This window comes from Mandrillus leucophaeus, unplaced genomic scaffold (genome assembly GCF_000951045.1).
Source record: "Mandrillus leucophaeus isolate KB7577 unplaced genomic scaffold, Mleu.le_1.0 Scaffold135, whole genome shotgun sequence".
In the NCBI taxonomy this organism is placed as follows: domain Eukaryota; kingdom Metazoa; phylum Chordata; class Mammalia; order Primates; family Cercopithecidae; genus Mandrillus; species Mandrillus leucophaeus.
In genome coordinates, this window is record NW_012101310.1 from 374,351 (window position 1) to 398,478 (window position 24,128).

Sequence of the window (24,128 nt, forward strand, 5' to 3'; positions counted from 1 at the left end):
TCGGGAGGCTGAGGCAGGAGAATGGCGTGAACCCGGGAGGCGGAGCTTGCAGTGAGCTGAGATCCGGCCACTGCAGTCCAGCCTGGGCGACAGAGCGAGACTCCGTCTCAAAAAAAAAAAAAAAAAAAAGATGCAGTTTGGGAAGAGACTACTGGAACTTTTCATTCCAGAACCACCAGTGACCTGAAAGGAAGCCTTCCAGCAGGATCACGGGCTGGAGGGTGGGTTTCTGCCATTGGGGTCTGAAGAGGGACTCATAGTCACTGGGGGTCCTGTCGTAAGGTGGCACCATGAGGGAAGGAGCAGGTCCCCTCTCTGCTCAGCCCATGAGAGCAGCTCCCACAAGATAACTCTTGGAGAGCAGGCTTTGAAAACTCACAGGAGGTCAGAATCATAGAGTCCAATTGGTCCAGGAGAAAACAGACTGAGCAAGACGAGGAGGTAATTAGGGACCAGGACTAGAGATTAGACCTTCTATTCCCATCCTGTAGCCCGTACATCACATCACAGCCCCCTGTGTTCTCTTAAGCACAGTAACAGGCCAAAGAGAACACAGAGCTTTTTGTTTTCTCAAAATGAAACTCTCAACATGGTACAGAAGTGAATGCACGCTGCAAAGACCTATGAAACGTTGACTTGAAAACCCCAAGAACAAGAGGACATTAATTCCTAGCTCAAACTGGAGGTGAGATACGTTGGCCCCATGATCTTATCTGGGACACTCACAGAGGAAGGCGATTTTGAAATTGGGTTCAATTAGTTTATTTTACCAGGTATCTGAAGGAGCCAAGAACAAGAGACTTCAAGAAAAACCCATGCTCCCAGCAGAGGATGTGGGCGAGGATCCCAGTGTCCATGAATGGCTATGGTTTTCTAACAGCCAAGGTACTTCTGCTCCGGGGAATGGGCTGTAAAGCAGGGCTGTGGGATTTCTGAGCAAACTGCCCAGCTATGGGACGTATTTATTCAAGGTCACTGAACTACTTAAACTCGAATTATGTTCTCAGAACAACCAGTGTTTACACAACCAGTCAGACATGGCCACCATGATTTAGAGAACTACAGGCTTTTTAAAAATGAGCTATATTGGTCTCCTTTCCCACAGCTATCATTTCTATAATATATAACACGTATTTTCCCTACATACTTTCCCCAACGGTAAACTCACCACCACAAAGCCTCCCATTCCATTGTTGATCTGCTCTGAGTTTCTCTAAGATCTTCCTTCTAGTGAGCTAGAGTCTATTTTCTTACAATTTTTCTTCCATTATCCCTTTTCCATCCTGGAGAATGACCCCCAGGTGAGGCGTCTTCACCTTTTTCAAAGGACACTGCTCATCAAACATCTGAAGACAGATACTACTTCTCCTCTGTCTTCGCTTCTTGGAGAAAAACCTCTCTACTTCTTAACTACTTCATATTCTGTCATCGCCATCTTGGTCACCTTTCTCTGAGTATGAAGTGGTTGATCAGCATCCTCCAAATGCAGCACCTGGAATACACTCAAGGTGGATCTGCCCAGTTCCGTGTAGAAATAGGCATTCTTGTAAGCTGAAAGGCATATAAAGTAAGGACCCATGGGACCTAGTGGCTGAATATCGGAAGCCAAGAATCAAAGATGGCTCTCGGGCATGAGCCTGGGAGCACTGAGGTTTACAGGCGTGTACCTGGGAGGATTGAGGAAGAGAGAAGAGAAGGAAGTTTGGGGAGTAGGAAGCCAAGAATCCCACAGTGGAAGACCTCAAGACCGGAGCCGTTCTCCCAGCTTCCAAGGAGCAGCTCATTCCCCACTCTATAAGCTGTCACTGGGCGCGGGAGAAGGTAGCATGCTTCCAAAGTCATTTGCAAAGTCAGCATATCAAAAACCGACAACAGCAGCACAGAAAAGGAAAATGGAGGCCAAATTCATTTAATGCAAAAATCCTAAAGAAAGGCGGGATGCGGTGGCTCACTCCTATAATCCCAGCACTTTGTTTGGGAGGCCAAGGCGGGTGGATCACTTGAGGCCAGGAGTTCAAGAGCAGCCTGACCAACATGGTGAATCCCCGTCTCTACTAAAAATACAAAAATTAGCCGGGTGTGGTAGTGGATGCCTGTAATCCCAGCTACTCAGAGGTTGAGGCACGAGAATTGTCTGAACCTGGCAGGTGGAGGTTTGCACCACTGCACTCCAGAGTGAGACTGTCTCAAAAAAAAAAAAAAAATCCTAAAGAAAATCACAGCAAATCAAACCTAGCACAGTACTGAAAGAATAAAGTACCTTGACCCAATCGAGTTTATTCCAGAAATGCAGAGGGTTCAATACATGGAAGTTCATGACCTAATGTGTCACATAAATCTATCACAAAGTGAAAGAATATAAGCGTTTCCTTGTAGACGCTTTAAAAAAGTATTGGACAAACGTAACAACCATTCATGCTTTTAAAAATCCTTAGAAAAGAGGAATTGAAGAAAACATCCTTCACACATGGCGCTTTACATCAAGGCACTGGTTCTAAAGAACTACGACCACATCAGAGAAACAAAGCCCCAAGCTCATGCCAGTCCCTGGGAACTCGGGAGGTTGCAGACTTTTGCGGCAAAGAAACAGCCATGCCTGCCTCTCTGATCTGTAGACTGTTTATTTTCATGTGTATGGCCACAGACACCTTTTCTTTTTCTCTCTCTCTCTTTCTCTCTGTCTTTTTGTTGTTGTCGTTGTTACTGTTGTTCTGAGATGAAGTTTCCCTCTTGTTACTTAGGCTGGAGTGCAATGGTGCGATCTTGGCTCACCGCAGCCTCCGCCTCCCGGGTTCAAATGATTCTCCTGCCTCAGCCTCCCAAGTAGCTGGGATTACAGGCATGTGCCACCATGCCTGGCTAATTTTTTTTTTTTTTTTTTTTTTTTTTTTGAGATGGAGTCTCACTCTGTCACCCAGGTTGGAGTGCATGGGTGCAATCTTGGTTCACTGCAAGCTCTGCCTCGCAGGTTCACGCCATTCTCCTGCCTCAGCCTCCTGAGTAGTTGGGACTACAGGCACCCACCACCATGCTCGGCTCATTTTTTGTATTTTTAGTAGAGACAGGGTTTCACCGTGTTAACCAGGATGGTCTCGATCTCCTGACCTCATGATCCACCTGCCTCGGCCTCCCAAAGTGTTGGGATTACAGGCGTGAGCCACCGCGCCCGGCCTAATTTTTGTATTTTTAGTAGAGATGAGGTTTCTCCATGTTGGTCAGGCTGGTCTCGAACTCCTGACTTCAGGTGATCCACCCGCCTCGTTCACAGAAAGTGCTGGGATTACAGGTGTGAGCCACCACGCCCGGCCTTCTCTCTCACTCTTTAATCATCTTGAAAATGGGCTGAATTCAAAACTTGGTGAGAAATCCAACAACACAGCGGTGGCCCAGTGTACAGTCAAGAGCCGGCCCCCAGCATGTCACTTCTGGGTTCTCACCAGTGAGTCGCTACCGGAGTCCTCTGTACAGTTTTCATTATTCATCACCATCCCCAGCTTGCTTCTGACAGCAGCTTCCTCCCACAGGGAGCTGTGCTGGGGATAATCCAAAGAAATCAGCATAAAGAAAGTCATGTTTTCTAGAACAGGGTTTATTAACCTGGGTTCCTCGGTGAACTGCAGAGATCCAAGAAGACCTTAGAATTCTATGCAAAACTGAGAGAGAGAGAGAGACTGTGTGTGTGCGTGCACACGTACAAACGCATTCTCATGTACATATGTGTTTATGGGTGACGAGAGAGGAGATGATCTATCGCTTTCATTAGTTTTTCAAAGGGGCCCCCTATCTAGAAAGAGTTTGAGACTCCCCTCGAAGAGCTGTCAGTGTAGATGCGATCTGGTTGTTGCAGAACCCTCCCACAGGAGGCTGGCTGGCTCGGCCAGGTTGAGTGGAAGTGGCTGCATGGATATTTGCCTGACAAGAGCCAAACCACCAAGCCATGCAGGAACAAATACTCAGACCAAAAACCCAGTGATACATCTGCACACACTCCATGGTTCTGGGGAGACCGCTTTCGTGGAAGAAGGATATGGGAGCTGGACAAGGGACTTCCTAGATGAGACAGACCATCCGGATCAGAGTTTCTGAACCCTCCCAGAACAGCGGCTCCTAAGAGGGACAGAACCAAGGCCCGGCAATCAACATGATGGAGTTTTCTGTGGATGGGGACTCAACTCCCTGAGCTGTTGACGGAGATGCACAAATGCAGAGGGCTCCTGAGCGGGACACGCTAACTGTGTCAGGGGAAAGGAGAAGAGAGCCCGCACATTAGTATTTATGACCTCAGCATCCATAAGCTGGACCTTGGAATACCGGGAGGGATGAGGAAGGTGGGGATGAGTCCCTGGTCTGTGTCAGAAACCGAGAAGGGTGCTTGCCAGTAGTGCTATCACCTGATCCTTACAGGAGAGGGAGCCCACATACCCCACACACCAGGTGTTGAAAAGAATGCCAGAGATAATGCACCCAAAGAGCCCTTAGCAAGTATTTGCTAAATGGTAGGCATTATTGTTATTATTTTCTTTTATGTTATATCTTTCAAGTCTCAACTCAAATATGACTTCTTCAGAGAAACCTTTGCTTAACCCCTCAACTATATTGAGTTCCCTTTCCATAATCTCAGAGTATCCTGTAATTCTCACAATTGTAATTAAATAATATGTGTGTTGCATGTCTTGTCCATGAGACTGTGAGTTCCACAGGGCAGGATCATTGCCTGTCTTGCTCAGCATCCTCAGAGCCTGGCACATGCCTGGCACACAGAAGGTGTCCTCCATGCAGAAGTGTTGAATGAACAAGTGAAATGTTAGCGATTAGGCAGGGGCCACATAAAGTATTGAGTGCCAGATTTCCATCCTACAGATGGGGAAACGGACACGCAGAGAGGTAGATGGACTTAGCAAAGATCACGTGGCTAGGAGTGGGGGAGCTAGGCAGAAACTGGGCCCCCTGGCTCCATGTGAGGCCACCTTCAGCCTTCACACCCCAGCCCTGCCCCCTAACAAGGAAACCACACAAGCTCATTTGCCTAGGTCAACAACAACAAGACTCCCGAGGACATGAAAATGAAAAGCACACCACTCCCTCCGGGCCCCACCTCCAGCCCCCCACCCCATCCTGTGATCTGGCAACTTCTGCCGTTGCTGTGCCTGGGCACCTTGCCTATGAGATCCCAGGGAGTTTCAGGATGACAGCTTGATGCCATGCTGAACATCAGGTGGCTAGGGTGAGCAGGCCATAGCTGTGCCGGGTCACTGGTCGCCCTGTAGGCCTGGGCGGTCAGCGCTATGGTGCGAAAACATAGAAAGCACAATGAAGAAGGGGATGGTTAGTGCTGAGGGGCAAAGGAAGAGCATCAGAAGATGAGGCTTGAGCGGAGCTTGTAGGAGGAACTGGCAGTTCACCAGGCAGGCAGAGGCGGGGAAGGGCAATCTGGGGAGAAGCAACAGTACACACAAAGGTGCAGAGATCTGCTCAGGCTACGGGAGAGGAAGCAGGAGGGGTGGACCTGGGATGGTTGGTGGGTGTGGACCATCTCTGGAAAGTCATGCAGCTCTGCAGCTTTTTCAGCTGAAGAGTGACACACGCAGGCTGGGTGCAGTGGCTCATGCCTGTAATCCCAGCACTTTGGGAGGCAAAGGCGGGCAGATCACCTGAGGTCAGGAGTTCGAGACCAGCCTGGCCAACATGGCGAAACCTCATCTCTACTAAAAATACAAAAATTAGCTGGGCGTGGTGGCAGGCGCCTGTAACTCCAGCTACTCGGGAGGCTGAGGCAGGAGAATCGCTTGAACCCAGGACGCGGAGGTTGTAGTGAGCTGAGATTGCGCCACTGCACTCTAGCCTGGGTGACAAGAGCAAAACTCTGTCTAAAAAATAATAACAATAAAGAAATAAAAAAGAAAAGTGACTCACGCAGATGTGTTATCTTACATCATCATGGCAGCATGAGAGAAGCTCCCATGGAAGCAGCCGTCTCCCATGGATGCCAAACTCTAGGACCCGAAGTCTAGCATACCACTGGATAGACTCAGAAGACTCAAGAAGGACCCAAGATCTTCTCTGTGCCATGAAAGTCATCCATTTCTTCCCATTCATCAGCCTCCAACCCCCTTTTGGGTGTAACTTGTTATAGCTGTGACTCACTTATGTGGAAGTCACTTAACCAATAACCTCAACTATCCAAAATCTAGCTACTATCCTAGAAGTAAGCAAACAAACAAAAGCACCTGGTGGCCACAATTCATGCCCCCAAAATTGTGTTGTATAGGGTATGTGCTTGACACCCACAGGAACACCTAAGCCATCACTTGGCTTGGCCAACTCTGGTTAAGAGCAGACGCTAGAGTCAGCCCAGCTCTGGCACCTCCTACATGTGTGGCCTTGGTCCTCGGTTTTCTCATAGGTAAAATGGGGGCATTAATTGTAGCTACCTCAGAGTGTGACTGTGAAGATGAAAGGACATGACATACTTAGCACAGTACCCAACACCATGAAGTCATAGCCAAAGGAGAAAAGGATGAAGAGAAGGATGAAAGAGAAAGAAGCACAAATGTACAAAAAGACACAGGGTACAAAAGAGAATGGCCGTCCAGAACCATTTGATGAAAATTTCAAGAAATTATTCAATCATATCCGACGAGCCACATTTATAAATGAAAGCAACATACTTTACAAAGATATATTTTAAAACAGAATACGTTGAAAAGTTCTGATACTTTGAGTAGAGAGCTACTAGAAAAATTTATGTATGAAAGCTATGAGAACAACATAATTCTATGTGAACCTGTGTATCGCTAACACATACCCCCAAATCTGTGAAAAATACATTGTATTTAACAGAATCTAAGATGCCATCAATTGTAAGATGCACCATTATTTTGTGTGGCAATAAGGAAGAAATAGTGTTGCCTATTATAATTGGAAGATGCCATAAACGGTAACATGCTCCTTGATTTCAGTGTTGCCAAAATGTGAAAATATGTACATCTTCAAATGGATGAAATATCCTACTATGTAATACATGTTTGCTACGGGAAGGTATCATCTTCCCTTTGGGCAGAAGTCAGATGTACTCTTTCCTTTCTCTCTTCCCACCCCACCTATATCTGAGGCTCAAAAATCAAATTAAACACCTCTCCCTTGACTTGCTAAGGATCACTCTATCTTGTTCTTCCAGGAGCTTTCTCTGTTTTTTAAATTTTATTTTTTGTTTTTTTTTTAAAGACAGGGTCTCACTCTATCGCCCAGGCTAGAATGCAGTGACACGATCATAGCTCACTGCAGCCTTGAACTCCTGGCCTCAAAGCCTTGGCTTCCCAAAGTGCTGGGATTACAGGTGTGAACCATGACGCCTGGCCAGCTTTCTTTCTTAATACATTGGTTCAGGCTTTTAGCTCACCAGCTGAGGCCAAACAGGTGTTCTGGTTCTCAGAGGTCCCACGGGGCCAGCCAGCTCAGTCCCTTGGGATGAGCGTCTTTGAAGAAAGGCCAAGTCAGCACAGCTTGAGTGCTCAGCGGAACCCAAGCTGGGGCTTCCAAACTCTAGACTACCCAGGCAAAAAGGCTCCTGGCTCTCCTCCTCTCCCACTCCTCAGCCAGCAGGCCCCTGATGGATGGCTAACACAGGGGTATGGAGCAGTTTGCACCCCGGCCTTCTCATCCTCATGCCAACATCAACCCCTAATGCTCTTGTCACCCACTGCCACTAGCGTCCAACCTATTCTTCTTTTTTTGTTTGCTTGTTTTTTGTTTGTTTGTTTGAGACAGAGTCTCTCTGTGTCTTCCAGGCTATAGTGCAGTGAAGCGATCATAGCTCACTGCAGCCTTGAACTCCGGGGCTCAAGCAATCCTCCCACTTAAGCTTCCCAAGTAGCTGGGCAACCTGTTATTCTTGAGGGCAACAATAAACAGTGAATGGGAGGGAAGAAAGACAAGCAGGGAGGCAGAGATTGTCTGCTTCTACTCCAGCCTGAGGAGGGAAGATAATGAATCATCCCTTTTCTAAGCTAGAAATGAAAGGAGGGAGGTTCTTAAAACCCCAGTGAGGCTCAGCACACAAAGACCCCAAGCCTTCCTGCCCCCACAGTCCTGGCTTGTAAGGCTTCAAAAAGCAGGGGAGGGAGCCCTGAAGCAGGAAGACAGCTCCACCATCCAAAACTGTCTTCTTTGTCTTCCATGGATCCCCTGGTGAAGACCCACACCCCCGCAGCCATACTGAGGAAACACGGAATCCAGCGTTCTACAAACATCCACAGAGCATCTCCCACATGCAGCCATTCTCATCATACACGCCTCACTTAATTTTCCACACTGGGCTGGGCACAGAGGCTCATGCCTATAATCCCAGCACTTTGGAAGGCCAAGGTAGACGGATCGCTTGAGCTCAAGGAATTTGAAACCAGCCTGGGCAACATGGCAAAACCCTGCCTCTACAAAAAATACAAAAATTAGCTGGGCATGGTGGTGCTGACCTGTAATCCCAGCTACTTGGGAGGCGGAGGTGGAGGATTGCTTGAGCCTGGGGGTTTAAGGCTGCAGTGAGCCATGATCATGCTACTGCACTCCAGCCTGAGTGACAGAGCAAGACCCTATGTCAATAATAATAATAATAATTCCACACAGCTCTATGGGTCAATATGAGAGCCCATTTTACAGATAAGGAGACTGAGGCTGGGTTGGGGGACAGTGTGATGCTGCAGGTCACACAGCTGGATCTGGTTGGAACTTGGATCTCTTTTCCACATCATGCATGGTTCCCAAGCAATGGCTTCAGCATCACCACTTAAGGAGCTCATTAAAATTTTCGAAAAATACAGATTCCAGATCCCATCCCTGGAAAGCCATGTTGTAGGACTGCTTGGAAGAGAGTCCAACCTGCAGTCAGTTCTGGGAGCCAGTGCCTTAGAGGTGGTCCTGAGGGCAGGAAGGAAAGTGTGGGGTGGATGAGAAGACACGGAAGGAAAACGAGGGTGTCAGTCCAGAGAGGACTTTGGAGGCAGGCTTGGCCTACTTTTAGCCCTCATTCTGCCTAAACCCACCCCTCCTCTCTACTCGGAGTCTTGTTAACTCGCTTTATACCACATCCTGCTGCTTTAATCTCGCCTTCCTTTTCCTTCTGAACAATCTCCTTCCTCTTACTGACCTGAACTTTTTGTGTATTTACCCCAGGCCGGGATGGGCCAGCACGCGTACACGCGCATGCACGCGCACACACACAGTCACGCGGGGATGCCCAGTGTGTAAACACAGAACCTCTGAGAGCAGAAAGCGTGCAGTTCTCTAGGACAGCAGCCGCGTCTGGAGCCAACACGGGCTAACTAGCAGGCTGAGTGAGGCTCGACGGAGGGCGCCTTACGCGGGCATTTCCATGACTCCCAGGTTCTGACGGCACAGGAGCCCTGATGCCCACGCTCACGGACAGTTCCCCACCGGGGCGGACAGGGTCCCTGACCCCACGACACAGGGCGACCTGTGTTGGAGGCAGGAGGCTGAGGACACAGCTGCACAGAAGCGCCCAGCAGAGGTTACCCGGATAACGATGAGTGGTCAGCGCGCCGCCCCTTAAGTCTCTGTGGCTATCTGGAGTGCAGGTTTGCAGACCTGCTGCCCCCGCGGTGGGCCCGGTCCACGGGGCCGGAAGACAGCAGGATCTGTCCAGCCCCCGGGCTGCGGCGGCTGCTCGCGGAGCCCACTCTCCCCGACTGTCCCCAGCTTGCTCCAGGTCTGCCTGGAGCTCCCACGCGTGCCCTCCGCACCCACCCTGGCTGCCCAGTCACACACCTGCAGTCCCTGCCGGGCGCCGAGCCCCTGTCCAGCGGCGACTCCCTACGATTCGGGTGACCCTCGGGACCACCGCGCCCCAGCTGGAGCCGCGCGGCGAGCCGCAGCATCTGCCCAGCCTGAGCTCCTCCGGAGGGCGGGGGGCGGGGCCTGTCAGGGGGCGGGGCCTTGTGGGGCGGGGCTGACCTCGGAGCCGGCCTCTCCAGCCACCTGGTGGCGGGGCCGCGTCAGCCAGGTGCGCGCCTGGCCCCGCATCCTCTGGGTCACGCCCCCGAGTCCGCAAAGCGTCTGAGAAGCAGCCCCGGCTCTGACCCGCCACCCCGCGGAAGCAGACCCTGGCCGGTGCACGGCCGTGGCGCCAGCGCGGAGCACCAGCGACCCCCTAGGAGTAAGGGGAGGTTAGGCCCCCGCGTCAGAAGCGCGGCTTTGGCCCGGCAGGAGGGCTGAGCGGAGCCGGGGGCAGGTCTGGGGTGGGGGCTTCGGGGAAAGACGAGAAAGAGGAAGTTCCGACGAGCTGCTTCCTTCTCTCACTAGGACCCACTTCCTCTTCCTACTTCTATTTTCTTTTTCTTTTTTTTTTTTTTTTTGAGATGGAGTCTCGCTCTGTCGCCCGGGCTGGAGTGCAGTGGCACGATCTTGGCTCACCGCAACCTCCGCCTCCCGGGTTCAAGCAATGCTCCTGCCTTAGCCTCCTGAGTAGCTGGCATTACAGGCGCACGCCACCTCGCCCAATTTTTTGTATTTTTACTAGAGACGGGGTGTCACCATGTTGGCCAGTATGGTGTGGATCTCTTGACCTCGTGATCTGCCCACCTCGGCCTCCCAAAGTTCTGGAATTACAGGCGTGAGCCACCTACTTCTATTTTCTTTGAGTGCCCTTAACCCTTAAAATGCCTGCATTCCTGCTGTGCAGACGAGCACCTTGACCCGCATCCTCCTGCAGGAACCTTCATAGAAATACCAGCCAGTCCTGGAGTTCAGCACTGCTGCTCCAGCCTCTGGCTGGACTTCCTGCCCCCCCTGGCCGGCACCAGGGCTACTGTCACCTGAGTGGTCTCCCCAGCCCCTGGGGAAGGGAATGGGGGTGTGCCGGAGTTCCTGCCTCCTGGGTCAAGGCCCTCTTCTTGCCTCCCCTTTTTCTCCCCCAGACGACGTTGCAGATGATGCTCTACCAAGAGTTGGAAGGACTCCTCAGGGAATCCCACGAGGCTCTGCTTTTCCTATGCCTCCTTTCCCTCGTTTACAAAATAGGGATAAGAAGGTTGGCTACTGCTTGGACAGCCCTCGCGATGGAAGAGTAGCACTTCATTTGAGGGTTAACAAAGGGCAACGCTGAAATCTCCACTTCCACTATTGAATGGAACTCTGTGTCGTAATATCTGTTAGAGGCGTGCAAACTCGGCCACAAGGTCATGGTCATACGTTATTGCTGGCCAAAAGCCGCAACCCTACCTGAGGCTTTGAGAAATATGAACACCAATGACTTGTTTTCCTGACTCCCGAAATACCAAGAAAAAGCAACTTCCCCAAATGGACAGAAACAGAAAGTACCCTTGGTTGAACACAGAGGCCTGGTTCCAGCCATCGTTAGAAGTGGGAAGGAACTCAGACCCCCTCTCCTACCTCATCCCCCACCCCTCCCCAACACGTCACCCTTTCACAGAGAAGGAACCAGAGACACCAAGGACTGAGAGAGGACTTGATAAGGATTCTAGTGTCCTGTCTCCCCTGTCCGCACCTTTTCCACCACAAAAATATGGACATTGGAGGAAGAGGAGAAGACTGAAGGTACACATCGTGCAAAGGAAGAAAATGGCAGAACTGTTCTGGAACCAGGAATTCAGGAGCAAGAATGACACAGTGTGTGCCAGATGGAAATGTTGGATTAGGAGAGCACTTGGAAAGGTAAATAATCTGTCAGAGAAATTATGGGATGCCTGGCTTCTGAAAATGGAGGAAAACTGCAAAAGAGAGGCTCATTGGTGCTTACTCCCAGGGCGCTGAGCATCCCAGGAAGCTAACTTTCTCCCATCCTACATCCCCTCAGAAGTAGGCATTCTCCTCTCCACCTGCAGCTGTGACCCAGATATGGAGCCGCATGTTCTGCCACCCCGTCAACACTGAGTTCTGTCAGATCTGATCAGCACCTGACACCTATCCATCCTCCATTTCCCACCTGCCCAAAGCTGCTTGAAAGACTCTGAAAGGTACCTCTGTCACTCATTAAGCATCCGATTATGTACCTCTTTCTACAACTCCTTTGTTGCTTTGTTTTAAACTCTATGGCTCTTTGAAATCACTCTCCTTCCTTTCACTGCCTAACGTTTTCAAAGAGTAGTCTAACCCTGTCTCTACTTCCTCATCTTACATGTATTCCTCAATTCTCTGAACAGAGACCACCAGGGAAACCCCAAATGTCAACTCCAATGGTTTCATTTTCTTACCTCACTAGAGCATTTGGCACCACTCCTTCTTGAAAATCCCCTCCTTGGCTTCTCCTCCACCTCTCACCATGATTTCTGTTTTCTTCTTCTGGCTTCATTTCTTCGTCATCCCTTAAACATTACAATGTTTGAGGTTTCAGATGAGGCTGCTTCTCTTCTCCCTGGGCAATGTTATCCATTCCCATCATACTGATCCCTCCCAAAGTATCACCCAGACTTCTCTCTTGAGCTCCAGATCTGTAATTCCAAGTGTTTTCTATACATCCGTGTCTAGATAATCCATCCAAAAGCATTTTAATTACTCCATGCCCTAAAATAAATTCTTCATCTTCTCCCAAACTCCTTCTCCTGCCTTCCCTATCTCAGTTGACATCACCAATGGATAGTAAGGTTTCTAGTAACTTATAGCCAGAATATATAAAGAACTCCCACAACTCAAAAGTAGTAAAGACAAAGAATCCAATTTTAAAATGGGCAAAAGACTTGAACAGACACTTCAACAAAAAAAGATATGCGAATGGCCAATAAACACAGGAAAAGGTGCTAACATGATGAGTCTTTGGGAAAAATGCAAATTTAAACTATGAGTTGCCACTTTACAGTCATTAGAATAGCTAAAATTCATACTGAAAACACCAAATGTTGGTGAGGATGTGGAGCAACCGAAACACTCATATATTGCTTGTAGGAGTGTAACATGGCACAACAAGTTTGGGAAACTGATTGCCAGTATCTAATAAAGTTAAATATACATCTACCTGTGACCCAGAAATGCCACTCCTAGGTATATATCCAAGATAAATGAATGTATATATCCCCCCAGAAACATGTATATGAATGATTATAGCAACTTTATTTATAATAGCCCCGAACTGGAAACACCCCAAATGTCATTAATAGTAGAATGCAATTTTGTTAAATTATGGGATATTCATACACTGAAATGCTACTCAGTAGTAAAAAAATAAATAAATAAATGACTGATGCATGTGTCAACATACGTGGATCTCGCAAAAATTATGCTGAGCAAAAGAAGCCAGACACAAAAGAAAATATAGTCCATGATTCCATTTATATGAAGTTCAAGAACAAGTAAACTAACTTACAGTGACAGGAGTCATAATGATGGTTATCTTGGGGGAAGGGAACAATTTAACCAGAAAGGGGACATGAGTGAACTCTCTGGGGTGGTATTTTCATCTTGATGGTGGTTAAATGGTGTGTGCATATGAACAAGTTACTGAGATGTTCACTTAAAAGTTACATATTCTGCTCTTTGTAAATTATATCCCAGTACATAAAATATGTGAGAAAAGAAAATCCATGTTGGTCTTCCTGTCACCAGTGCAGTGGCATGATCAGTGCTCACTGCAACCTCAAACTCCTGGGCTCAAGCCATCCTCCTGCCTCAGGTGTGCCTAGCTAATTATTATCATTATTATTATTATTGTTATTATTATTATTTGGTCGATATGGAGTCTTGCTGTGTTGCCCAGGCAGGTCTCAAACTCCTGGGCTTAAACAATCCTCCCACTGGCTGGGCGCGGTGGCTCAAGCCTGTAATCCCAGCACTTTGGGAGGCCGAGACGGGCGGATCATGAGGTCAGGAGATTGAGACCATCCTGGCTAACACGGTGAAACCCCGTCTCTACTAAAAAAAAAAATACAAAAAACTAGCTGGGCGTGGTGGCGGGTGCCTGTAGTCCCAGCTACTCCGGAGGTTGAGGCAGGCGAATGGCGTGGACCCGGGAGTTGGAGCTTGCAGTGAGCCGAAATCACGGCCACTGCACTCCAGCCTGGGCAACAGAGCGAGACTCCGTCTCAAAAAAAAAAAAAAAAAAAAAAAATCCTCCCACCTCAGCCACCCAAAGTGCTGGGATTACAGGTGCAAGCCACTGTGCCTGGCTGACATTGGGCTTTTATATCTTCATGCCCTTTCTCTCTCTGTCCCCTCTGCTTAAAATACCTCTCTCCACTTATTTATTTGACTGAATGCTTACTGACTATTCATGATAATCAGCAGAACCACCTCAAATTCTATTCCAGAATAAATATAGACACCTGCCTGGTAAAAATAAGCAAAGAGAGAAAAACCAATCATATGAAAACAAAAAGATTCAGACTTTCAACAGAAAGGGACGTGATAAGAGAAAATTAGTTTCCTTTGAAAAGAAATTTCCACAAGAAGAAGAGGAAAAAAATTTTAAACATATTTCTCTTTTATGTTTTTAATAATATTTGGGAGGATATTGTAATTGCAAGTGTAGTGGATTAAGAAATTACAAACTGAAATTACAAAAAATCATTAAGAAATTACAGACCGAAATTAGGAAACATTTTTAGCTTGCTAAATTTAAACCTCAGTGGAAACAATGAGCAGAAGATTGGGAACCGAAGAAAGCTGAATGTGTGACCCGGAACACAAGTTTGCAAATTTATCCTAGAATTCAGAAGAGAAAAGATGGTTTGTGATAGCTAAACTATAGAGGTTTAATATGTGTATAACAGTAATTCCACAAGGAGAGAGAAGAGAAAATAAAATATATGGCAGAAGAAATTTTCTCTGAACTAAAGAAAGATTTGCATCTTCTGCTCAATATCTTAACTTTCCTGGTAAGATATAAATTACCAAAAATTGACCTAAGAAGAGATACACCCTGACTGGACTAATAACCATGGAATTGTATAAATTATCAAACAACATCTCTCTTGAAAGTTCATGTCTTGGCAGTTACATAGGTAGTTACAAAATTTGACTTCTATCAAATTTTAAAGGACAGAATTCTACCATGCTTTTAAAAAATACTACCATGAAAAATATAGTGTGCTAACCTTTCATGTAAAAAAGAAAGAGAAATAAGAAAATATGCATGTATCTTGTCATGTGTAGAAAAACAAGTATAGGAAGGATAAACAAGAAACTGATGAGATTGGTTAGCTACAGTGGATAGGTAGGGATAGTCTGGAAAGAATGGGAGATTGGGGGTGAGGATAGAAGGGATGGGAGAAATGACAATTCTCTGAGTATGCTGTTTGTACAGTTCTTACTTTGAGGACCATGATAATGCTACACATATCCCCATCTCACCCTAAAATGGTAAGTTTACATCAATCAGGATGTGATGGGAATCTAAAACTGAATATGAACAGTAATAAATGAACCTAACTCTATTACAAATGAATGATATAACCGTACTGAGGAAGGAGAAGACAAAAGGAACCAACCAAGTAACATAGAAAGCCATATTTTGACTATATACTATAAGTATGTACCCCAACCAAATATCATATTGAAATATAATCCTCAGTGCTGGAGGTGGGGCCTGTTGGAAGGTGATTGGATCACAGGGGCAGATTTCTCATGAATGGTTTTGCACCATCCCTCTTGGTACTGTCCTCTTGAGAGTGAGTTCTCATGAGATCTGGTCATTTAAAAGTGTGTAGTACTGACCAGGTGCAGTGGCTCATGTCTATAGTCCCAGCACTTTGGGAGGCCAAGGTGGGCGGATCACAAGGTCAGGAGACTGAGACCATCCTGGCCAACATGGTGAAACTCCGTCTCTACTAAAAATATAAAAATTATCTGGGTGTGGTGGTACGTCCCTGTAATCCCAGCTATTTGGGAGGCTGAGGCAGGAGAATTGCTTGAACCAGGGAGTTGGAGGTTGCAGTGAGCTGAGATCATGCCACTGCTCTCCAGCCTGGCGACAGAACTCCATCTAAAAAAAAAAAAAAAGTGTGTAGTACCTCACCCCTTGCTCTCTCTTGCTCCTGCTCTGGCCATGTGACATTCAAGCCCCAACTTTGCCTTCCACCATGATTGTGAGCTTCCAGAGGATCTCCCCAGAAGCAGAAGCCACTATGCTTCCTACACAGCCTGCAAAACCTTGAGCTGATTAAACCTCTTTTCTTTATAAAAATTACCCAGTCTCTATAGCAATGTGAGAACAGACTAATAAAAAGGCTAAAGACGGAAAAAAAAAAAATCACAACTTGTACCACATTGTGTTGGTATTGCTGCTTAAGGGGTCTGTTCTCTGATGAGCAAATCTATTTCTCACAGGTATATGGGTTAGAAATTCTGAAACTCTTTTATATATATGTGAAGATTGGACAAATAATTAAATATATTGTGAATAATGAGAGCCAAGTTTTTCGGTGTTCAGGAAGGAAGTTACAAATAAGGAAAGGTGGAAGGCTAGAATGAATGTTGTGGCATTAGATGAGAAGGTATCAGTATATACTCATGTATATACTCATGGAGGTATCAGTATATACTCTTGGTTTTTAATAGATAAATATATAAAGAGATATAGATGTATGTATATTTCCCAGCTCTGATAATGGAGCCTAGAGGTAATGATATCCCACTAGTAACGAGCACACCTAGCTTCCAGATCTCGGTTTCTAAATATCATTCTCCAATAAAAGGAACCAGGGCTCCTTAGAGGAATGTCTGATTGAAGGGCCACAGGGAAAGAACAAGATGAATCTAGAACATCTTGTGGTACTAGAAAATAATAAAGTGCTCAAAAAATATTTAATGTTTGTCAAAAGAATGCAATAACCAACTTGAAGGGGCTCCCAGTGACCAAATCCAGAACAAGCTAAGTAACACAATAATGACAGTTATGGGTTATAGCTTATAGAATAAAATAAGTATCCAAGAGTCCATAATGACATTTAAAAAATTGGATAAATACATGGGGGAGAATTGACAACCCTTTCTTACAGTGGAATGCCAGTGAATACATGTAGAAGGAAGATGGAAGCAGAAAATCAGCATTTGGTAAACATCACAGTAATAATTTTTGCAGGTAAGAATCATCAACAGGTTGGGCACGGTGGCTCACACCCGTATTCCCAGCACTTAGGGAGGCCAAGGCGGGTGGATCACCTAAGGTCAGGAGTTTGAGACCAGCCTGCCCAACATGATGAAACCCTGTCTCTACTAAAAACACAAAAATTAGCTGGGTGTGGTGGCGCGTGCCTGAAATCCCAGCAACTCGGGAGACTGAGGCAGGAGAATCTCTTGAACCTGGGAAGCAGAGGTTGCAGTGAGCCAACTACGCCATTGCACTCCAGCCTGGGTGACAGAGCAAGACTCTTTCAAAAAAAAAAAATAGATACTAAATGCAGTGAGCAAAAATATGATGATAATGGTGCTGTGGTCTGAATGTGTCCCCCCAAATATTCATACATTGAAGCCTAACCCCCAAGGTGATGGTATTAGAAGGTGTGGCGTTTAGGGAGGTGATTAGGTCTAGGTAATGAGGGTGGAGCCCTCATGATTAGAATTAGTGCTCCTATGAAAAGAGGCCTACGGGGCCAGGCGCAGTGGCTCAAGCCTGTAATTCCAGCACTTTGGGAGGCCGAGGCAGTTGGATCACAGGGTCAGGAGATCGAGACCATCCTGACCAACATGGTGAAACCCCATCCCGACTAAAATACAAAAAATTAGCCGGGCGTGGTGGCACGTGCCTGTAGCCCCAACTCAGGAGGCTGAAGTAGGGGAATCGCTTGAACCTGGGAGGCGGAGGTTGCAGTGAGCCAACTGCACTCCAGCCTGGGCGACAGAGCAGGACTCCATCTCAAAAAAAAAAAAAAAAAAAAAGAGGCCTAAGGGAACTGCCCTTTGCCATGTGTTGCACCACGTGAGGACACAGTCAGAGGTGCTGCATATGAGGAACGGGCCCTCACCAGACATCAAATCTGCCAGCACGTTGATCATGGACTTCCCAGCTTCCAGCACTGTAAGAAATAAATGTTTGTTGTTGATAAGCCACCCAGTGTATGGGACTACAGCCGTGCACCACCACACCCAGCTAATTCTTGTATTTTTAGTAGAGACGGGGTTTCACCATGTTGGCTAGGCTGATCTCAAACTCCTGGCCTCAAGTGATCTGCACACTTCGGCCTCCCAAAGTGCTGGGATTACAAGCATGCGCCACTGTGCCCAGCAAGATACTTCCTAGTCACAAAGGGAAAATAGAAACCTTACAGCAAAGAAGCTGGACGGACACACCCTTAACCAAGTGAACAAAGTTAACATTATCATAAGGAGACACAGCAATAACATTCATCTCGCGATTTGATGCTGAGACAGGCACATCATTTCTGTGGCATTCTCGCCAAAAATGTCTTACATCAACCTCATCGTGGAAAACATCAGGCCTTGCCGGGCGTGGTGGCTCACGCCTGTAATCCCAGCACTTTGGGAGGCCGAGGCAGGCGGATCACGAGGTCAGGAGATCAAGACCATCCTGGCTAACACGGTGAAACCGCGTCTCTACTAAAAATACAAAAAATTAGCCGGGCGTGGTGGTGGGCACCTGTAGTCCCAGCTACTCAGGAGGCTGAGACAGGAGAATGGCATGAACCCAGGAGGCGGAGGTTGCAGTGAGCCGAGAACGCGCCACTGCACTCCAGCCAAGGCAACAGAGAAAAAAGAAAAGAAAAAAAAAAAAAAGAAAACATCAGGCCTTGGTGTTGGTTGCTCACACCTGTGATGCCAGCACATTGGGTAGCTAAGGTGGGAGAATTGCTTGGGGCCAGATGTTCAAGACCAGCCTGGGCAACATAGCAAGACCTCTTTCTACCAAAAATAAATAAATATATTAGCTGAGTGCAGTGACATGGGCCTGTAGTCCCTACTACTAAGAAGGCTGAGGTGGGAGGATCACATGAGCCCAGGAGGTTGAGGTTACAGTGAACTGTGATTATGCTGCTGCACTCTAGCCTAGGTGACAGAGCCTAGATGACAACCTGTCTCTAGAAAGAAAAGAAAGAAAAAGGAAAACATCAGACTCACTCAAATTCAGGGACATTCTACAAAATCTTTAGCAGTGTCAAGGTCAGGAAACAAAGGCAAAAGGGCTGTCACAGATTGTCACACAACACTTAAATGCAATGAGGGATTTAGGCTCGGATCCTGGGCCAGAAAAAGTACATTGAGTTGGACTATCGGCAAAATTTGAATAAGGTCTGTAGATTAGTTAATAGTTTTGTATCAATGTTAATTTTCTGATTTCAAGAATCATACTATGTTATACACAATGCCGATATTTAGGGAAGCTGGGTCAAAGGTTTATGGGAACTCTTACATTTGCGCCTTTTTTTGTAAATCCAAAATTATTTCAAAATACAGACCTAAAAAAGCAAAACTTAAAAGTTGCCAATCTTACAAACTTTGGAAAAACTTCCCATTTTGTTTTAACCTGATACTGAAACTCAAAAAGAAAACTACAGTTAATTCCTCTCTATGATACAGATATAAAATCTGAAATAGAATAAATGCAAGTTTGGCTGGGCACGGTGGCTCATGCCTGTAATCCTAGCACTTTGGGAGGCTGAGGCGGGTGGATTGCCTGAGGTCAGGAGTTCACGACCAGTCTGGCCAACATGGTGAAACCCTGTCTCTACTAAAAATACAAAAATTAGCCAGATGTGGTGGCAGGTGCCTATAATCTCAGCTACTCGGAAGGAGGCAGGAGAGGCAGGAGAATCACTTGAACCCGGGGGGATGGAGGTTGCAGTGACCCGAGATTGCTCCACTTCACTCCAGCCTGAGTGAAAGAGCAAAACTCCATCTCGAAAATAAATCAATCAATAAAATAATTTTTAAAAATAAATGCAAGTTATATGCAGCCTTTAATTATAATAGTAATATACTGTGACAAAGAAGGGTTTGTTCAAGGAATGCTGACATCTTGGATGAGCCCAAAGGAATGCAGACTGGACTGGTCACCCGCAAGAATCCACTGTGTACATTGACCTGGTTAAAAAAGTCAGGGGCCTGTGCAGAGGTGTTTACAGGTGGGCCCTGGGGTGCAAGATGGGAAGTGACCTCCAGTGGAAATTCCAGCATGTCACCATAGGAGAGGGGTAGAGTCTGACCGATGGGTCACCATTGCAAAATTTACATTGGATGTTTGGGGAGGAGCGAAACGAGATAGAACCAACTTGCACCCACACCTCTCCCAAGCCAGTCCCTTGCTGTTGCTACCAATGAGAGTGTGATCTCTATCCCAGTCCAGCCTCGTAGGTTGAACCTTATGGGGGGAAAAACCATCTGAACCTTATGGGGAAAGAGCTTCAGGAAGAAGCAAAAATACCTTTTCATTAAGGGCCGAGAAGTCAAGTGAAAGGGGCAGGAACATGCCATGGCTCTGGGCCCTGTAGGCCTGTGGAAAAGCGTTGCTTTGAAACCACGAAGCCTTCTACCTTGGGAAATACAAGGAGACTGACCCCAGCACAGTCACCACTGTAAGATAGACCTGGGGAAACCCAGGGGTAACTGAGGAGGCTTTGAAGGAAGCTGGAAGACCTGGAGCAGGGATCAGAAACTCAAACATCCCCAAGGGCCAGGCAGGTCAAACTCAGGGATAGAACGGGTGAGATGGTGTTCACTTAATATATTCTGACATTTCGTAACAGCATTGTTTATACTCTGTGCCTCCTGAAATAAACCCTGTTAAAAGGTCAGTCCTTTTCTCCCCCCAGTGCAATAAGATTCTCTTTCCCGACACAGCTTTTCCATAGCCTTAGATTTCATTTCTGGTAGCCCCTTACGTCTTATTCTTTCAGCAGACACACTTTGCATATTAAACATATAGCAATATTCTTTACTTCTACCTAGAAATATGCTTTCCCCCTTTTCTCTTAGAAGCACATGGCCCTCTTTGCCTCTTTCTTTTTTTTCTACATTTGCTAGATGTGATTACAAGAAATATTTCATTAATATCATTATTTCATTACTTTAAAAAATTGCACAAATGCAAAAACTGGCAACTGAGCCTTCATCCTGATATCTGGGAAACAATAGGGTATGGTGACAATAGGGTATGATGGAATACTAATGAGGTAAATGAAGAGACTGCTAAAAGGAGCCCCTTGGGGCCCAGCTCCAACCCACGGTGGCCATGTGGAAATGCAAGATTAGTGTGGCTAGATCTTATGATTTTAAAAGAGAAACTAGAAATTGGAATTCATATGAGAAATCTCCTGATGGTTAAATGCTGGCAACTAATTCAAAACAGCATTCTAAAATGCCTTACAGGCCAAACTAGACATGACCTACTGGCTTTCAGTTTGTGACATCTGTTTTCTGTTACACAGGTGGGAGCATGCAGCAGTGAAACCTGAGTTCTTTCTGTTCATGTGAGCTAATCTTCCCGCTGGCTGGAAGACACTTCATTTATACAAACAGCGATTACTATAAAAGTGTATTCATGTTGTTCATCACATGAATAGGACATGGGAGAAAAGCTTTGTAATTATCCTGATAAGAGGCCCCCTAATGCAAATTCTCTGTGGTTAGGAATAAAAGGAGACTTTGTCAACATGATAAATGACATCTATCTCAATCCAGCAGACTATGTGATAGCTAATGATGACTTGAAACGAAGGGACAGACTACGGTCCTTAATAACAGAAGAATTCCTATAAAACAAGGGTGCTCACAACTTGAATAGTTTCAACAATGTTGTGAAATTCAAAGCAAGAAGAAAGAGAGTCAGAAATTTGGGAAGCAAAAGTCAAGTTTGTCATTATTTGTAAGTGATATGATTGTCTACCTGAGAAACCCTAGATAATGGACTGAGACATATCTAGAACTAACAAGAGAGTTCAATAAAGTAGCTGGAGACACAAAAAGATGAAATTCAATAATTTTCTACATACCAGCAATGACCAGATAGAAAATGAGCTCATTCATCCCAGTAAATAGTGCTGAGACAACTGAATATCCATATGCAAAATTGTAAAATTGGGTCCCCAGGACATACCACATACAAACATTAACTCAAAAATGGATCAAAGACCTAAATCTAAGAGCTGAAACTACAAAACTCATAGAAGAAAACATAAGTGTAAATCTTCATGTCCTTGGATTAGTCAATAGTTTCTCAGATATGACATCAAAAGTCCAAGCAACAAAAGAAGAAAAATAAAGTGGATATCATCAGTCGAGCACAGTGGCTCACGCCTATAATCCCAGCACTTTGGGAGGCTGAGGCAGGTGGATCACATGAGGTCAGGAGTTTGAGACTAGCCTGGCTGACATGCGAAACCTCATCTCTATTAAAAATACAAAAATTAGTCAGGTCTAGTGACGCATGCACACCTGTAGTCCCAATTACTTGGGAAGCTAAGGCGGGAGAATCGCTTGAGCCTGAGAGGCAGAGGTTGCAGTGAGCCAACATCGCACCACTGCACTCCAGCCTGGGTGATGGAGCGAGAGTCCATCTCAAAAAAATAAGTAAAAAATAAAGTGGACACCATGAAAAGTACAATTTTGTTCTTCAAGGACACTATCAAGAAACTGAAAAGATTGCCCACAGAATAGTAGAAAAATACTGCAAATCATACATATGATAAGGGATCTGAATCTAGAACATATAAAGAACTACTGTAACTCAATAAAAAGACAAATACCAAATTTAAAAAATGAGCAAAGGATCTGAATGGACACTTCTCCAAAGAAAATATACAAATAGCCAACAAGCATGTGCAAAAATGCTCAACACCATCAGAGAAATGCAAGTCAAACCACCATGAAATATCATACGCTATCAAAAAAAAGAAAAACAGATAATAACAAGTGTTGACAAGGATGCTGGGAATTTGGAACCCTCATGCCTATTTCCTTGTGGGAATGTAAAATGGCACAGTCACTTTGGACAATACTCTGTCAATTTCTTGAAAAGTTTAAACATACAGTTATCATATGACCCAGCAATTCTCTTAGGTATATACCCAAGATAAATGAGAACATATGTCCATATGAAAACTTGTACATGAATGTTTGTAGCAGCATTATTCATGATAGCCCAAAAGTGAAAAAACACACATGTCCTTCAACTGATGAATGGATAAATACAATGTAGTATATCCATGCAATGGGATATTACTTGATCATAAAGAGAAATGAATTACTGACACATACGACAATGTGAATGAACCTTAAAAATACTATGCTAAGTGAAAGAAGCCAATTACAGAGAACCACATATTATATGATTTTATTTATATGAAATGTTCAGGCCGGGCACAGTGGTTCACACCTGTACTTCCAGCACTTTGGGAGGCTGAGACAGGCAGATCACAAGGTCAGGAGTTCAAGACCAGCCTGATCAACATGGTGAAACCCCGTCTCTACTAAAAATACCAAAAAAAATTTAGCCAGGCATGGTGGCGCATGCCTGTAATCCCAGCTACTCAGGAGGCTGAGGCAGGAGAATCGCTTGAACCTGGGAGGCAGAGGTTGCAGTGAGCCTAGATCAGGCCACTGCACTCCGGCCTGGGCGACAGAGCAAGACTCCATCTCAAAAAAAAAAAAGAGAAGAAAAGAAATGTTCAGAGTCAGCAATCCCACAGAGACAGGGAGTAGATTAGTATTGCCAGAGTCTGGGGTGGTAGGGGGAAAATGAGGAGTGAATGCTAATGGGGATGGGATTTATTTGGGGGGAAATAAAATATTCAAAAGTTGACTGTGATGATGGTTGCATGACTAAATATACTAAAATCCATTGAACTGTGCACTTAAAATGGGTGAATTACAGGGTGTGTGAATTATATCTCAATAACATTGTTATTAAAAATTTATAAATTGTACTATGGGACACAAAATAAGTCTTGCATAAATTGTAAGATATTTCATATATCCGGATTCAAAAATATAATCATATTGTAAAAGATGTCCATTTTCCCCCAGTTGAGTTTAAAAATGTAATATAGTTTCAATCAAAAGCAAATAAGGTTTTTAGGGGAGTTGGGGGCAAGGAAGGAGACTGACAAAATGATTTTACATTTCATCATAGAAAATAATCTTGCAAAGATAACCAAGAAACTTTTTCAAAGGTTGAGTGATGAGGGAGGACTTTCCATGTGAGATGTGAAGATGTT

At 45.6% G+C, this 24,128-nt stretch overlaps 1 protein-coding gene and 1 long non-coding RNA gene across 2 annotated transcripts in view; one reads left to right on the plus strand and one right to left on the minus strand.

The window, feature by feature from the left end:
- The window catches only part of PIK3R5 (phosphoinositide-3-kinase, regulatory subunit 5), a 98,722-nt gene extending 88,809 nt beyond the window's left edge, over positions 1-9,913 (minus strand). Inside the window, exon 1 of the mRNA XM_011973149.1 lies at positions 9,781-9,913. The gene's annotated coding sequence lies outside the window, so the exon portion shown is untranslated. The remainder of the gene's footprint in view (positions 1-9,780) is intronic.
- Positions 9,914-10,053: 140 nt separating this feature from the next.
- LOC105534429 lies at positions 10,054-21,570 on the plus strand. The gene is made up of 3 exons (XR_001005273.1): positions 10,054-10,168; positions 10,929-11,987; positions 21,342-21,570. It is a non-coding gene; the product is annotated as an uncharacterized LOC105534429 (long non-coding RNA).
- The last annotated feature ends 2,558 nt before the right edge of the window (positions 21,571-24,128 follow it).